General features: G+C 45.6%; 8 non-coding genes across 8 annotated transcripts; 2 read left to right on the top strand and 6 right to left on the bottom strand.

Moving 5' to 3' along the window:
* Positions 1-3,755: 3,755 nt before the first annotated feature.
* On the bottom strand, positions 3,756-3,828 carry trnav-aac (transfer RNA valine (anticodon AAC)). The gene has a single exon. It is a non-coding gene; the product is annotated as a tRNA-Val (tRNA).
* Positions 3,829-5,980: 2,152 nt separating this feature from the next.
* On the bottom strand, positions 5,981-6,053 carry trnav-aac (transfer RNA valine (anticodon AAC)). The gene has a single exon. It is a non-coding gene; the product is annotated as a tRNA-Val (tRNA).
* Positions 6,054-8,205: 2,152 nt separating this feature from the next.
* Positions 8,206-8,278, bottom strand: trnav-aac (transfer RNA valine (anticodon AAC)). The gene has a single exon. It is a non-coding gene; the product is annotated as a tRNA-Val (tRNA).
* A 2,152-nt stretch (positions 8,279-10,430) lies between these two features.
* Positions 10,431-10,503, bottom strand: trnav-aac (transfer RNA valine (anticodon AAC)). Its single transcript has one exon. It is a non-coding gene; the product is annotated as a tRNA-Val (tRNA).
* Positions 10,504-11,349: 846 nt separating this feature from the next.
* On the top strand, positions 11,350-11,439 carry trnap-ugg (transfer RNA proline (anticodon UGG)). Its single transcript is given in 2 exon segments — positions 11,350-11,385; positions 11,404-11,439. It is a non-coding gene; the product is annotated as a tRNA-Pro (tRNA).
* Positions 11,440-12,899: 1,460 nt separating this feature from the next.
* Positions 12,900-12,972, bottom strand: trnav-aac (transfer RNA valine (anticodon AAC)). The gene has a single exon. It is a non-coding gene; the product is annotated as a tRNA-Val (tRNA).
* An 846-nt stretch (positions 12,973-13,818) lies between these two features.
* Positions 13,819-13,908, top strand: trnap-ugg (transfer RNA proline (anticodon UGG)). Its single transcript is given in 2 exon segments — positions 13,819-13,854; positions 13,873-13,908. It is a non-coding gene; the product is annotated as a tRNA-Pro (tRNA).
* Positions 13,909-15,368: 1,460 nt separating this feature from the next.
* Positions 15,369-15,441, bottom strand: trnav-aac (transfer RNA valine (anticodon AAC)). The gene has a single exon. It is a non-coding gene; the product is annotated as a tRNA-Val (tRNA).
* Positions 15,442-15,694: the final 253 nt, after the last annotated feature.

The following is a 15,694-nucleotide window of genomic DNA, read 5'->3' as shown; positions in this document are numbered from 1 at the left end:
CGTCTCACACTGTAAATGCTGCCCCCATTCTGTGTGTCCTTCCATCGCAGATTTGGGTTTGAATCTTGTTTCCACTTCTTCTTTGTATCCGAGCGGTAGTTGTTGAGAGCTGGCACAGACACAGCGGCTGGAATGGCCTCATACTGTGGTGTAATTATTCTCTCATTCGATGCTCACCTCACTCTGTGGCCAGGGAACCCTAGGCCTTTTCTCATTTAATCTCTCCTGACTTGCACCCTGTCAGAGCGCTTTCCTGTTGTTCTGTTTGCTCCCACCAGGATTTGACTTGGTTAAAACGTCCGACATTTCTAACCCGTCCCGGTTTTAATGAAAGGTGATGGTGAAAGACAAGCTTTCTTGTCCTGTCGACAAATTCCGCCTGACTCGCTGAGTTGTTCCAGTATTTTCCGCAGATGTTAGATCGACTTTCGATGGCAATAACAGCGTGCTTCTGTTACTTTCCCGGGGCTCGTTGGTCTAGGGGTATGACATTCACTTACCTCTATTGACTAATTCCAGTTGATTCAGGCAGCCCTCTGTATGTTTCATTTTATTCAGTTCAACAACATCAGACTGTGTAATCTCTCTTCTCCCTCCACCATCTGTTTATTTCCATCAAGTTATTTTCATTCCTTCCATTGGTATGTTTTACCCTCAGCATTGCCCCCCTCCCCCCAGCCCATACCATCCTACTTGAGCAACCCTGTCGCCAATTGTTCGCTGACACACTGCTTACTTTGTTCTGCTATTAACACATTCTGATCTCTTGAGGCACCACTATCAGCAACTTTGTTAGCCTTGATTAGCCTCATTTACATTCCCTTTTTCTTTCTGTCCGAGACATTTTCGTCATTTTCCACCTATTGCTGACCACTCTATCGAGGCCCAATAGGGCACGCCAACCCCGCCCCATCCACATTTGCCTGAATCTGACCCCATTTCCAGTTCTCCAGCTTTGACAAAGAGTCACCCAGGCCCGGAACGACCGCTGCCATCTCGCTCCACAGAGGCCGTCAGTCCTGCTGAGATTGTCCAGTATGTTCTGTTTTTGTTTCAGAATGAAGCATCCGCAGTAAGTTGCATTTGTCGTTCATTTAGACATGTTTGAGATGGTGAATAAGTAGGTTTATCTGCATTTGTAAATGCATGAAATTCTGTTGTGGATGAACTAGCTCCGCATATCCAAAATAAGAAGGTCCTTTTCTTCTCATTGCCTGTCGAAAATTCAGTGCTTGTGACTTAATGTGGAATTATTTTAGTGGCTCATGAGAGACTAAACCTCATAATCCTCGAACATACGAGATGGGGAACACAAGTACTTTGTGCAAACATTCCTCACACAACATGAGAAGCACTTGATGTTTCTACCCGGTATGGCCCCGGGGACCTTTCGCCTGTTAGGGGAATGTGCTAACTACTACACTACAGAAACCGCTGGCGGTGCAGTAATCAATGGACTTGTGCAATGTTCAACCTCACTGTGTTGCTGCAGATTTTCATGGTTCGTCTGAGAGGCCATGTCACTTATTACAAGAAGACAGCCGTTTCTTTAAAACCGATGTCTCAACTTATAAAACAATCAGGAATCGAACTTTACAGAACTGAAGATAAGTTATGTTTTGCTTTAAGTGGAAGTTAAATTGAGAAGGCAGGGCTTTCGAAAATAGCCACAACCATACGGGTGCATGCATCTTGCTATTCCTCGGTGATGAAGACCAGTTATGAGATTGCGGCAATAGTCAGCAACAGACTAACCTGGTAGTACGAGATGTTTCTGCCCGGTTTCGAAACGCGGACTTTTCGCGTGTGAGGCGGATGTGATAACCACTACACTACAGAAACAACTGGAAAGCAACGGACGTGTACAATGTGCAACCTCACTGTGCTGCTGCAGATTCGCATGGTGAGGCTGAGAGGCTCGGCCACGGATTACAAGACTACTGCCTTTTCTCATTTAATCTCTCCTGACTTGCACCCTGTCAGAGCGCTTTCCTGTTATTCTGTTTGCTCCCACCGGGATTTGACTTGGTTAAAACGTCCGACATTTCTAACCCGTCCCGGTTTTAATGAAAAGTGATGGTGAAAGACGAGCTGTGTTGTCCTGTCGACAAATCCCGCCTGACTCGCTGAGTTGTTCCAGTATCTTCCGCAGATGTTGGATCAACTTTCGATGGCTATAACAGCGTGCTTCTATGACATCACTGGGGCTCGTTGGTCTAGGGGTATGATTCTCGATTTGGGTGTCGAGGTTTCGAAACTTGCGGGAGGTCCCGGGTTCAAATCCCGGACGAGCCCTTTGACAAGGTTTTCTGTTGGTCAGGCGATATGTTTTCTTCATTTCTTTGCGGCTCATTCGGCGGGATTCATTCACATTGGGTTTGCTTTGAGAAGCTGAGCTCACACGGCAGGGAACCAATAGGTTCGCGAGACAATCGAGACACTGTCTAAAAGCTTGTCTATGTGTGGACATTCACTTACCTCTATTGACTTATTCCAGTAGATTCAGGCAGCTCTCTGTATGTTTCATTTTATTCAGTTCAACAACATCAGACTGTGTAATCTCTCTTCTCCCTCCACCATCTGTTTATTTCCATCAAGTTATTTTCATTCCTTCCATTGGCATGTTTTACCCTCAGCATTGCCCCCCTCCCCCCAGCCCATACCATCCTACTTGAGCAATCTGATCCCTGTCGCCAATTGTTCGCTGACACACTGCTTACTTTGTTCTGCTATTAACACATTCTGATCTCTTGAGGCGCCACTATCAGCACCTTTGTTAGCCTTGATTAGCCTCATTTACATTCCCTTTTTCTTTCTGTCCGAGACATTTTCGTCATTTTCCACCTATTGCTGACCACTCTATCGAGGCCCAATAGGGCACGCCAACCCCGCCCCATCCACATTTGTCTGAATCTGACCCCATTTCCAGTTCTGCAGCTTTGACAAAGAGTCACCCAGGCCCGGAACGACCGCTGCCATCTCGCTCCACAGAGGCCGTCAGTCCTGCTGAGATTGTCCAGTATGTTCTGTTTTTGTTTCAGAATGAAGCATCCGCAGTAAGTTGCATTTGTCGTTCATTTAGACATGTTTGAGATGGTGAATAAGTAGGTTTATCTGCATTTGTAAATGCATGAAATTCTGTTGTGGATGAACTAGCTCCGCATATCCAAAATAAGAAGGTCCTTTTCTTCTCATTGCCTGTCGAAAATTCAGTGCTTGTGACTTAATGTGGAATTTATTTTGGTGGCTCATGAGAGACCAATCCTCATAATCCTCGAACATACGAGATGGGGGAACACAAGTACTTTGTGCAAACATTCCTCACACAACATGAGAAGCAGTTGATGTTTCTACCCGGTATGGACCCGGGGACCTTTCGCATGTTAGGGGAATGTGCTAACCACTACACTACAGAAACCGCTGGCGGTGAAGGATTCAATGGACTTGTGCAATGTCCAACCTCACTGTGTGCCTGCAGATTCTCATGGTTCGTCTGAGAGGCCATGTCACTTATTACAAGAAGACAGCCGTTTCTTTAAAACCGATGTCTCAACTTATAAAACAATCAGGAATCGAACTTTACAGACCTGAAGATAAGTTATGTTTTGCTTCAAGTGGAAGTCAAATTGAGAATGCAGGGCTTTCGTAAATAACCACAACCAGACGGGTGCATGCATTTTGCTATTGCTCGTTGATGAAGACCAGTTACGAGATTGCGGCAATAGTCAGCAACAGACTAAACTGGAAGTACGAGATGTTTCTGCCCGGTTTCGAACCGGGGACCATTCGTGTGTTAGGCGAATATGATAACCACTACACTACAGAAACAGCTGGTAATGAACGGACTTGTACAATGTGCAACCTCACTGTGTTGCTGCAGATTCGCATGGTGAGGCTGAGAGGCTAGGCCACTTATTACAAGACGACTGCTGTTTCTTTCAAAAACAGATGTTTCAACATATAAAACCACGAGATGTAGAAATTAGATCGAACTTAACATGATCTGCGTTAACTTCACAGGGACGTGACCCATCTAATCCACAGAGCCAAAGTGGAGAATTGAACTGACTGGAGAGTTGCATCTTAACGCTGACCTTCCGGACCTCGGCCTCCTGAAATGTTCCAAAGAAGCTCAACAAACACTCGAGGAACAGCAGCGCATCTTTCCACTGGGCTCAATACAGCTTTCACACTCATAGTGTGTGCAACAGTCTCACACTGTAAATGCTGCCCCCATTCTGTGTGTCCTTCCATCGCAGATTTGGGTTTGAATCTTGTTTCCACTTCTTCTTTGTATCCGAGCGGCAGTTGTTGAGAGCTGGCACAGACACAGCGGCTGGAATGGCCTCATACTGTGGTGTAATTATTCTCTCATTCGATGCTCACCTCACTCTGTGGCCAGGGAACCCTAGGCCTTTTCTCATTTAATCTCTCCTGACTTGCACCCTGTCAGAGCGCTTTCCTGTTGTTCTGTTTGCTCCCACCAGGATTTGACTTGGTTAAAACGTCCGACATTTCTAACCCGTCCCGGTTTTAATGAAAGGTGATGGTGAAAGACAAGCTTTGTTGTCCTGTCGACAAATTCCGGCTGACTCGCTGAGTTGTTCCAGTATTTTCCGCAGATGTTAGATCGACTTTCGATGGCAATAACAGCGTGCTTCTGTTACTTTCCCGGGGCTCGTTAGTCTCGGGGTATGACATTCACTTCCCTCTATTGACTAATTCCAGTTGATTCAGGCAGCCCTCTGTATGTTTCATTTTATTCAGTTCAACAACATCAGACTGTGTAATCTCTCTTCTCCCTCCACCATCTGTTTATTTCCATCAAGTTATTTTCATTCCTTCCATTGGTATGTTTTACCCTCAGCATTGCCCCCCTCCCCCCAGCCCATACCATCCTACTTGAGCAACCCTGTTGCCAATTGTTCGCTGACACACTGCTTACTTTGTTCTGCTATTAACACATTCTGATCTCTTGAGGCGCCACTATCAGCACCTTTGTTAGCCTTGATTAGCCTCATTTACATTCCCTTTTTCTTTCTGTCCGAGACATTTTCGTCATTTTCCACCTATTGCTGACCACTCTATCGAGGCCCAATAGGGCACGCCAACCCCGCCCCATCCACATTTGTCTGAATCTGACCCCATTTCCAGTTCTCCAGCTTTGACAAAGAGTCACACAGGCCCGGAACGACCGCTGCCATCTCGCTCCAGAGAGGCCGTCAGTCCTGCTGAGATTGTCCAGTATGTTCTGTTTTTGTTTCAGAATGAAGCATCCGCAGTAAGTTGCATTTGTCGTTCATTTAGACATGTTTGAGATGGTGAATGAGTAGGTTTATCTGCATTTGTAAATGCATGAAATTCTGTTGTGGATGAACTAGCTCCGCATATCCAAAATAAGAAGGTCCTTTTCTTCTCATTGCCTGTCAAAAATTCAGTGCTTGTGACTTAATGTGGAATTTATTTTGGTGGCTCATGAGAGACTAATCCTCATAATCCTCGAACATACGAGATGGGGGAACACAAGTACTTTGTGCAAACATTCCTCACACAACATGAGAAGCACTTGATGTTTCTACCCGGTATGGACCCGGGGACCTTTCGCATGTTAGGGGAATGTGCTAACCACTACACTACAGAAACCGCTGGCGGTGCAGTAATCAATGGACTTGTGCAATGTTCAAACTCACTGTGTGCCTGCAGATTCTCATGGTTCGTCTGAGAGGCCATGTCACTTATTACAAGAAGACAGCCGTTTCTTTAAAACCGATGTCTCAACTTATAAAACAATCAGGAATCGAACTTTACAGACCTGAAGATAAGTTATGTTTTGCTTGAAGTGGAAGTTAAATTGAGAATGCAGGGCTTTCGTAAATAACCACAACCAGACGGGTGCATGCATTTTGCTATTGCTCGTTGATGAAGACCAGTTACGAGATTGCGGCAATAGTCAGCAACAGACTAAACTGGAAGTACGAGATGTCTCTGCCCGGTTTCGAACCGGGGACCATTCGTGTGTTAGGCGAATGTGATAACCACTACACTACAGAAACAGCTGGCAATCAACGGACGTGTACAATGTGCAACCTCACTGTGTTGCTGCAGATTCGCATGGTGAGGCTGAGAGGCTAGGCCACTTATTACAAGACGACTGCTGTTTCTTTAAAAAACAGATGTTTCAACATATAAAACCACGAGATGTAGAAATTAGATCGAACTTAACATGATCTGCGTTAACTTCACAGGGACGTGACCCATCTAATCCACAGAGCCAAAGTGGAGAATTGAACTGACTGGAGAGTTGCATCTTAACGCTGACCTTCCGGACCTCGGCCTCCTGAAATGTTCCAAAGAAGCTCAACAAACACTCGAGGAACAGCAGCGCATCTTTCCACTGGGCTCAATACAGCTTTCACACTCATAGTGTGTGCAACAGTCTCACACTGTAAATGCTGCCCCCATTCTGTGTGTCCTTCCATCGCAGATTTGGGTTTGAATCTTGTTTCCACTTCTTCTTTGTATCCGAGCGGTAGTTGTTGAGAGCTGGCACAGACACAGCGGCTGGAATGGCCTCATACTGTGGTGTAATTATTCTCTCATTCGATGCTCACCTCACTCTGTGGCCAGGGAACCCTAGGCCTTTTCTCATTTAATCTCTCCTGACTTGCACCCTGTCAGAGCGCTTTCCTGTTGTTCTGTTTGCTCCCACCAGGATTTGACTTGGTTAAAACGTCCGACATTTCTAACCCGTCCCGGTTTTAATGAAAGGTGATGGTGAAAGACAAGCTTTGTTGTCCTGTCGACAAATTCCGCCTGACTCGCTGAGTTGTTCCAGTATTTTCCGCAGATGTTAGATCGACTTTCGATGGCAATAACAGCGTGCTTCTGTTACTTTCCGGGGGCTCGTTAGTCTAGGGGTATGACATTCACTTACCTCTATTGACTAATTCCAGTTGATTCAGGCAGCCCTCTGTATGTTTCATTTTATTCAGTTCAACAACATCAGACTGTGTAATCTCTCTTCTCCCTCCACCATCTGTTTATTTCCATCAAGTTATTTTCATTCCTTCCATTGGTATGTTTTCCCCTCAGCATTGCCCCCCTCCCCCCAGCCCATACCATCCTACTTGAGCAACCCTGTCGCCAATTGTTCGCTGACACACTGCTTACTTTGTTCTGCTATTAACACATTCTGATCTCTTGAGGCGCCACTATCAGCACCTTTGTTAGCCTTGATTAGCCTCATTTACATTCCCTTTTTCTTTCTGTCCGAGACATTTTCGTCATTTTCCACCTATTGCTGACCACTCTATCGAGGCCCAATAGGGCACGCCAACCCCGCCCCATCCACATTTGTCTGAATCTGACCCCATTTCCAGTTCTGCAGCTTTGACAAAGAGTCACCCAGGCCCGGAACGACCGCTGCCATCTCGCTCCAGAGAGGCCGTCAGTCCTGCTGAGATTGTCCAGTATGTTCTGTTTTTGTTTCAGAATGAAGCATCCGCAGTAAGTTGCATTTGTCGTTCATTTAGACATGTTTGAGATGGTGAATAAGTAGGTTTATCTGCATTTGTAAATGCATGAAATTCTGTTGTGGATGAACTAGCTCCGCATATCCAAAATAAGAAGGTCCTTTTCTTCTCATTGCCTGTCGAAAATTCAGTGCTTGTGACTTAATGTGGAATTTATTTTGGTGGCTCATGAGAGACTAATCCTCATAATCCTCGAACATACGAGATGGGGGAACACAAGTACTTTGTGCAAACATTCCTCACACAACATGAGAAGCATTTGATGTTTCTACCCGGTATGGCCCCGGGGACCTTTCGCATGTTAGGGGAATGTGCTAACCACTACACTACAGAAACCGCTGGCGGTGCAGTAATCAATGGACTTGTGCAATGTTCAACCTCACTGTGTGCCTGCAGATTCTCATGGTTCGTCTGAGAGGCCATGTCACTTATTACAAGAAGACAGCCGTTTCTTTAAAACCGATGTCTCAACTTATAAAACAATCAGGAATCGAACTTTACAGACCTGAAGATAAGTTATGTTTTGCTTGAAGTGGAAGTTAAATTGAGAATGCAGGGCTTTCGTAAATAACCACAACCAGACGGGTGCATGCATTTTGCTATTCCTCGTTGATGAAGACCAGTTACGAGACTGCGGCAATAGTCAGCAACAGACTAAACTGGAAGTACGAGATGTTTCTGCCCGGTTTCGAACCGGGGACCTTTCGCGTGTTAGGAGAATGTGATAACCACTACACTACAGAAACAGCTGGCAAACAACGGACGTGTACAATGTGCAACCTCACTGTGTTGCTGCAGATTCGCATGGTGAGGCTGAGAGGCTAGGCCACTTATTACAAGACGACTGCTGTTTCTTTCAAAAACAGATGTTTCAACATATAAAACCACGAGATGTAGAAATTAGATCGAACTTAACATGATCTGCGTTAACTTCACAGGGACGTGACCCATCTAATCCACAGAGCCAAAGTGGAGAATTGAACTGACTGGAGAGCTGCATCTTAACGCTGACCTTCCGGACCTCGGCCTCCTGAAATGTTCCAAAGAAGCTCAACAAACACTCGAGGAACAGCAGCGCATCTTTCCACTGGGCTCAATACAGCTTTCACACTCATAGTGTGTGCAACCGTCTCACACTGTAAATGCTGCCCCCATTCTGTGTGTACTACCATCGCAGATTTGGGTTTGAATCTTGTTTCCACTTCTTCTTTGTATCCGGGCGGTAGTTGTTGAGAGCTGGCACAGACACAGCGGCTGGAATGGCCTCATACTGTGGTGTAATTATTCTCTCATTCGATGCTCACCTCACTCTGTGGCCAGGGAACCCGAGGCCTTTTCTCATTTAATCTCTCCTGACTTGCACCCTGTCAGAGCGCTTTCCTGTTGTTCTGTTTGCTCCCACCAGGATTTGACTTGGTTAAAACGTCCGACATTTCTAACCCGTCCCGGTTTTAATGAAAGGTGATGGTGAAGGACAAGCTTTGTTGTCCTGTCCACAAATTCCGCCTGACTCGCTGAGTTGTTCCAGTATTTTCCGCAGATGTCAGATCGACTTTCGATGGCAATAACAGCGTGCTTCTGTTACTTTCCCGGGGCTCGTTGGTCTAGGGGTATGACATTCACTTACCGCTATTGACTAATTCCAGTTGATTCAGGCAGCCCTCTGTATGTTTCATTTTATTCAGTTCAACAACATCAGACTGTGTAATCTCTCTTCTCCCTCCACCATCTGTTTATTTCCATCAAGTTATTTTCATTCCTTCCATTGGTATGTTTTACCCTCAGCATTGCCCCCCTCCCCCCAGCCCATACCATCCTACTTGAGCAACCCTGTTGCCAATTGTTCGCTGACACACTGCTTACTTTCTTCTGCTATTAACACATTCTGATCTCTTGAGGCGCCACTGTCAGCTCCTTTGTTAGCCTTGATTAGCCTCATTTATATTCCCTTTTTCTTTCTGTCCGAGACATTTTCGTCATTTTCCACCTATTGCTGACCACTCTATCGAGGCCCAATAGGGCACGCCAACCCCGCCCCATCCACATTTGTCTGAATCTGACCCCATTTCCAGTTCTGCAGCTTTGACAAAGAGTCACCCAGGCCCGGAACGACCGCTGCCATCTCGCTCCACAGAGGCCGTCAGTCCTGCTGAGATTGTCCAGTATGTTCTGTTTTTGTTTCAGAATGAAGCATCCGCAGTAAGTTGCATTTGTCGTTCATTTAGACATGTTTGAGATGGTGAATAAGTAGGTTTATCTGCATTTGTAAATGCATGAAATTCTGTTGTGGATGAACTAGCTCCGCATATCCAAAATAAGAAGGTCCTTTTCTTCTCATTGCCTGTCGAAAATTCAGTGCTTGTGACTTAATGTGGAATTTATTTTGGTGGCTCATGAGAGACTAATCCTCATAATCCTCGAACATACGAGATGGGGGAACACAAGTACTTTGTGCAAACATTCCTCACACAACATGAGAAGCACTTGATGTTTCTACCCGGTATGGCCCCGGGGAGCTTTCGCATGTTAGGGGAATGTGCTAACCACTACACTACAGAAACCGCTGGCGGTGCAGTAATCAATGGACTTGTGCAATGTTCAACCTCACTGTGTGCCTGCAGATTCTCATGGTTCGTCTGAGAGGCCATGTCACTTATTACAAGAAGACAGCCGTTTCTTTAAAACCGATGTCTCAACTTATAAAACAATCAGGAATCGAACTTTACAGACCTGAAGATAAGTTATGTTTTGCTTGAAGTGGAAGTTAAATTGAGATTGCAGGGCTTTCGTAAATAACCACAACCAGACGGGTGCATGCCTTTTGCTATTCCTCGTTGATGAAGACCAGTTACGAGACGGCGGCAATAGTCAGCAACAGACTAAACTGGAAGTACGAGATGTTTCTGCCCGGTTTCGAACCGGGGACCTTTCGCGTGTTAGGCGAATGTGATAACCACTACACTACAGAAACAGCTGGCAACCAACGGACGTGTACAATGTGCAACCTCACTGTGTTGCTGCAGATTCGCATGGTGAGGCTGAGAGGCTAGGCCACTTATTACAAGACGACTGCTGTTTCTTTCAAAAACAGATGTTTCAACATATAAAACCACGAGATGTAGAAATTAGATCGAACTTAACATGATCTGCGTTAACTTCACAGGGACGTGACCCATCTCATCCACAGAGCCAAAGTGGAGAATTGAACTGACTGGAGAGCTGCATCTTAACGCTGACCTTCCGGACCTCGGCCTCCTGAAATGTTCCAAAGAAGCTCAACAAACACTCGAGGAACAGCAGCGCATCTTTCCACTGGGCTCAATACAGCTTTCACACTCATAGTGTGTGCAACCGTCTCACACTGTAAATGCTGCCCCCATTCTGTGTGTACTACCATCGCAGATTTGGGTTTGAATCTTGTTTCCACTTCTTCTTTGTATCCGGGCGGTAGTTGTTGAGAGCTGGCACAGACACAGCGGCTGGAATGGCCTCATACTGTGGTGTAATTATTCTCTCATTCGATGCTCACCTCACTCTGTGGCCAGGGAACCCTAGGCCTTTTCTCATTTAATCTCTCCTGACTTGCACCCTGTCAGAGCGCTTTCCTGTTGTTCTGTTTGCTCCCACCAGGATTTGACTTGGTTAAAACGTCCGACATTTCTAACCCGTCCCGGTTTTAATGAAAGGTGATGGTGAAAGACAAGCTTTGTTGTCCTGTCGACAAATTCCGCCTGACTCGCTGAGTTGTTCCAGTATCTTCCGCAGATGTTGGATCAAATTTCGATTGCTATAACAGCGTGCTTCTATGACATCTTTGGGCTCGTTGGTCTAGGGGTATGATTCTCGCTTTGGGTGTCGTGGTTTCGAAACTTGCGGGAGGTCCCGGGTTCAAATCCCGGACGAGCCCTTTGATAAGGTTTTCTGTTGGTCAGGCGATATGTTTTCTTCATTTCTTTGCGGCTCATTCGGCGGGATTCATTCACATTGGATTTGCTTTGAGAAGCTGAGCTCACACGGCAGGGAACCAATAGGTTCGCGAGACAATCGGGACATTGTCTAAAAGCTTGTCTATGTGTGGACATTCGCTTATCTTTATTGACTTATTCCAGTAGATTCAGGCAGCTCTCTGTATGTTTCATTTTATTCAGTTCAACAACATCAGACTGTGTAATCTCTCTTCTCCCTCCACCATCTGTTTATTTCCATCAAGTTATTTTCATTCCTTCCATTGGCATGTTTTACCCTCAGCATTGCCCCCCTCCCCTCAGCCCATACCATCCTACTTGAGCAATCTGATCCCTGTCGCCAATTGTTCGCTGACACACTGCTTACTTTGTTCTGCTATTAACACATTCTGATCTCTTGAGGCGCCACTATCAGCACCTTTGTTAGCCTTGATTAGCCTCATTTACATTCCCTTTTTCTTTCTGTCCGAGACATTTTCGTCATTTTCCACCTATTGCTGACCACTCTATCGAGGCCCAATAGGGCACGCCAACCCCGCCCCATCCACATTTGTCTGAATCTGACCCCATTTCCAGTTCTGCAGCTTTGACAAAGAGTCACCCAGGCCCGGAACGACCGCTGCCATCTCGCTCCAGAGAGGCCGTCAGTCCTGCTGAGATTGTCCAGTATGTTCTGTTTTTGTTTCAGAATGAAGCATCCGCAGTAAGTTGCATTTGTCGTTCATTTAGACATGTTTGAGATGGTGAGTAAGTAGGTTTATCTGCATTTGTAAATGCATGAAATTCTGTTGTGGATGAACTAGCTCCGCATATCCAAAATAAGAAGGTCCTTTTCTTCTCATTGCCTGTCGAAAATTCAGTGCTTGTGACTTAATGTGGAATTTATTTTGGTGGCTCATGAGAGACTAATCCTCATAATCCTCGAACATACGAGATGGGGGAACACAAGTACTTTGTGCAAACATTCCTCACACAACATGAGAAGCACTTGATGTTTCTACCCGGTATGGCCCCGGGGACCTTTCGCGTGTTAGGGGAATGTGCTAACCACTACACTACAGAAACCGCTGGCGGTGCAGTAATCAATGGACTTGTGCAATGTTCAACCTCACTGTGTGCCTGCAGATTCTCATGGTTCGTCTGAGAGGCCATGTCACTTATTACAAGAAGACAGCCGTTTCTTTAAAACCGATGTCTCAACTTATAAAACAATCAGGAATCGAACTTTACAGACCTGAAGTTAAGTTATATTTTGCTTCAAGTGGAAGTTAAATTGAGAATGCAGGGCTTTCGTAAATAACCACAACCAGACGGGTGCATGCATTTTGCTATTCCTCGTTGATGAAGACCAGTTACGAGATTGCGGCAATAGTCAGCAACAGACTAAACTGGAAGTACGAGATGTTTCTGCCCGGTTTCGAACCGGGGACCTTTCGTGTGTTAGGCGAATGTGATAACCACTACACTACAGAAACAGCTAGCAATCAATGGACGTGTACAATGTGCAACCTCACTGTGTTGCTGCAGATTCGCATGGTGAGGCTGAGAGGCTAGGCCACTTATTGCAAGACGACTGCTGTTTCTTTCAAAAACAGATGTTTCAACATATAAAACCACGAGATGTAGAAATTAGATCGAACTTAACATGATCTGCGTTAACTTCACAGGGACGTGACCCATCTAATCCACAGAGCCAAAGTGGAGAATTGAACTGACTGGAGAGTTGCATCTTAACGCTGACCTTCCGGACCTCGGCCTCCTGAAATGTTCCAAAGAAGCTCAACAAACACTCGAGGAACAGCAGCGCATCTTTCCACTGGGCTCAATACAGCTTTCACACTCATAGTGTGTGCAACAGTCTCACACTGTAAATGCTGCCCCCATTCTGTGTGTCCTTCCATCGCAGATTTGGGTTTGAATCTTGTTTCCACTTCTTCTTTGTATCCGAGCGGTAGTTGTTGAGAGCTGGCACAGACACAGCGGCTGGAATGGCCTCATACTGTGGTGTAATTATTCTCTCATTCGATGCTCACCTCACTCTGTGGCCAGGGAACCCTAGGCCTTTTCTCATTTAATCTCTCCTGACTTGCACTCTGTCAGAGCGCTTTCCTGTTGTTCTGTTTGCTCCCACCAGGATTTGACTTGGTTAAAACGTCCGACATTTCTAACCCGTCCCGGTTTTAATGAAAGGTGATGGTGAAAGACAAGCTTTGTTGTCCTGTCGACAAATTCCGCCTGACTCGCTGAGTTGTTCCAGTATCTTCCGCAGATGTTGGATCAAATTTCGATTGCTATAACAGCGTGCTTCTATGACATCTTTGGGCTCGTTGGTCTAGGGGTATGATTCTCGCTTTGGGTGTCGTGGTTTCGAAACTTGCGGGAGGTCCCGGGTTCAAATCCCGGACGAGCCCTTTGATAAGGTTTTCTGTTGGTCAGGCGATATGTTTTCTTCATTTCTTTGCGGCTCATTCGGCGGGATTCATTCACATTGGATTTGCTTTGAGAAGCTGAGCTCACACGGCAGGGAACCAATAGGTTCGCGAGACAATCGGGACATTGTCTAAAAGCTTGTCTATGTGTGGACATTCGCTTATCTTTATTGACTTATTCCAGTAGATTCAGGCAGCTCTCTGTATGTTTCATTTTATTCAGTTCAACAACATCAGACTGTGTAATCTCTCTTCTCCCTCCACCATCTGTTTATTTCCATCAAGTTATTTTCATTCCTTCCATTGGCATGTTTTACCCTCAGCATTGCCCCCCTCCCCTCAGCCCATACCATCCTACTTGAGCAATCTGATCCCTGTCGCCAATTGTTCGCTGACACACTGCTTACTTTGTTCTGCTATTAACACATTCTGATCTCTTGAGGCGCCACTATCAGCACCTTTGTTAGCCTTGATTAGCCTCATTTACATTCCCTTTTTCTTTCTGTCCGAGACATCTTCGTCATTTTCCACCTATTGCTGACCACTCTATCGGGGCCCAATAGGGCACGCCAACCCCGCCCCATCCACATTTGTCTGAATCTGACCCCATTTCCAGTTCTCCAGCTTTGACAAAGAGTCACCCAGGCCCGGAACGACCGCTGCCATCTCGCTCCACAGAGGCTGTCAGTCCTGCTGAGATTGTCCAGTATGTTCTGTTTTTGTTTCAGAATGAAGCATCCGCAGTAAGTTGCATTTGTCGTTCATTTAGACATGTTTGAGATGGTGAATAAGTATGTTTATCTGCATTTGTAAATGCATGAAATTCTGTTGTGGATGAACTAGCTCCGAATATCCAAAATAGGAAGGTCCTTTTCTTCTCATTGCCTGTCGAAAATTCAGTGCTTGTTACTTAATGTGGAATTTATTTCAGTGGCTCATGAGAGACTAAACCTCATAATCCTCGAACATACGAGATGGGGGAACAAAAGTACTTTGTGCAAACATTCCTCACACAACATGAGAAGCACTTGATGTTTCTACCCGGTATGGCCCCGGGGACCTTTCGCATGTTAGGGGAATGTGCCAACCACTACACTACAGAAACCGCTGGCGGTGCAGTAATCAATGGACTTGTGCAATGTTCAACCTCACTGTGTTGCTGCAGCTTCTCATGGTTCGTCTGAGAGGCCATGTCACTTATTACAAGAAGACAGCCGTTTCTTTAAAACCGATGTCTCAACTTATAAAACAATCAGGAATCGAACTTTACAGAACTGAAGATAAGTTATGTTTTGCTTGAAGTGGAAGTTAAATTGAGAAGGCAGGGCTTTCGAAAATAACCACAACCAGACGGGTGCATGCATTTTGCTATTTCTCGTTGATGAAGACCAGTTACGAGATTGCGGCAATAGTCAGCAACAGACTAAACTGGAAATACGAGATGTTTCTGCCCGGTTTCGAACCGGGGACTTTTCGCGTGTTAGGCGAATGTGATAACCACTACACTACAGAAACAGCTGGCAATCAACGGACGTGTACAATGTGCAACCTCACTGTGTTGCTGCAGATTCGCATGGTGAGGCTGAGAGGCTAGGCCACTTATTACAAGTCGACTGCTGTTTCTTTCAAAAACAGATGTTTCAACATATAAAACCACGAGATGTAGAAATTAGATCGAACTTAACATGATCTGCGTTAACTTCACAGGGACGTGACCCATCTAATCTACAGAGCCAAAGTGGAGAATTGAACTGACTGGAGAGCTGCA

Source organism: Scyliorhinus torazame, chromosome 5, assembly GCF_047496885.1.
Source record: "Scyliorhinus torazame isolate Kashiwa2021f chromosome 5, sScyTor2.1, whole genome shotgun sequence".
In the NCBI taxonomy this organism is placed as follows: domain Eukaryota; kingdom Metazoa; phylum Chordata; class Chondrichthyes; order Carcharhiniformes; family Scyliorhinidae; genus Scyliorhinus; species Scyliorhinus torazame.
The sequence above is the reverse complement of the archived record's forward strand: the minus strand, read 5'-3'. Positions and strand labels throughout refer to the sequence as shown.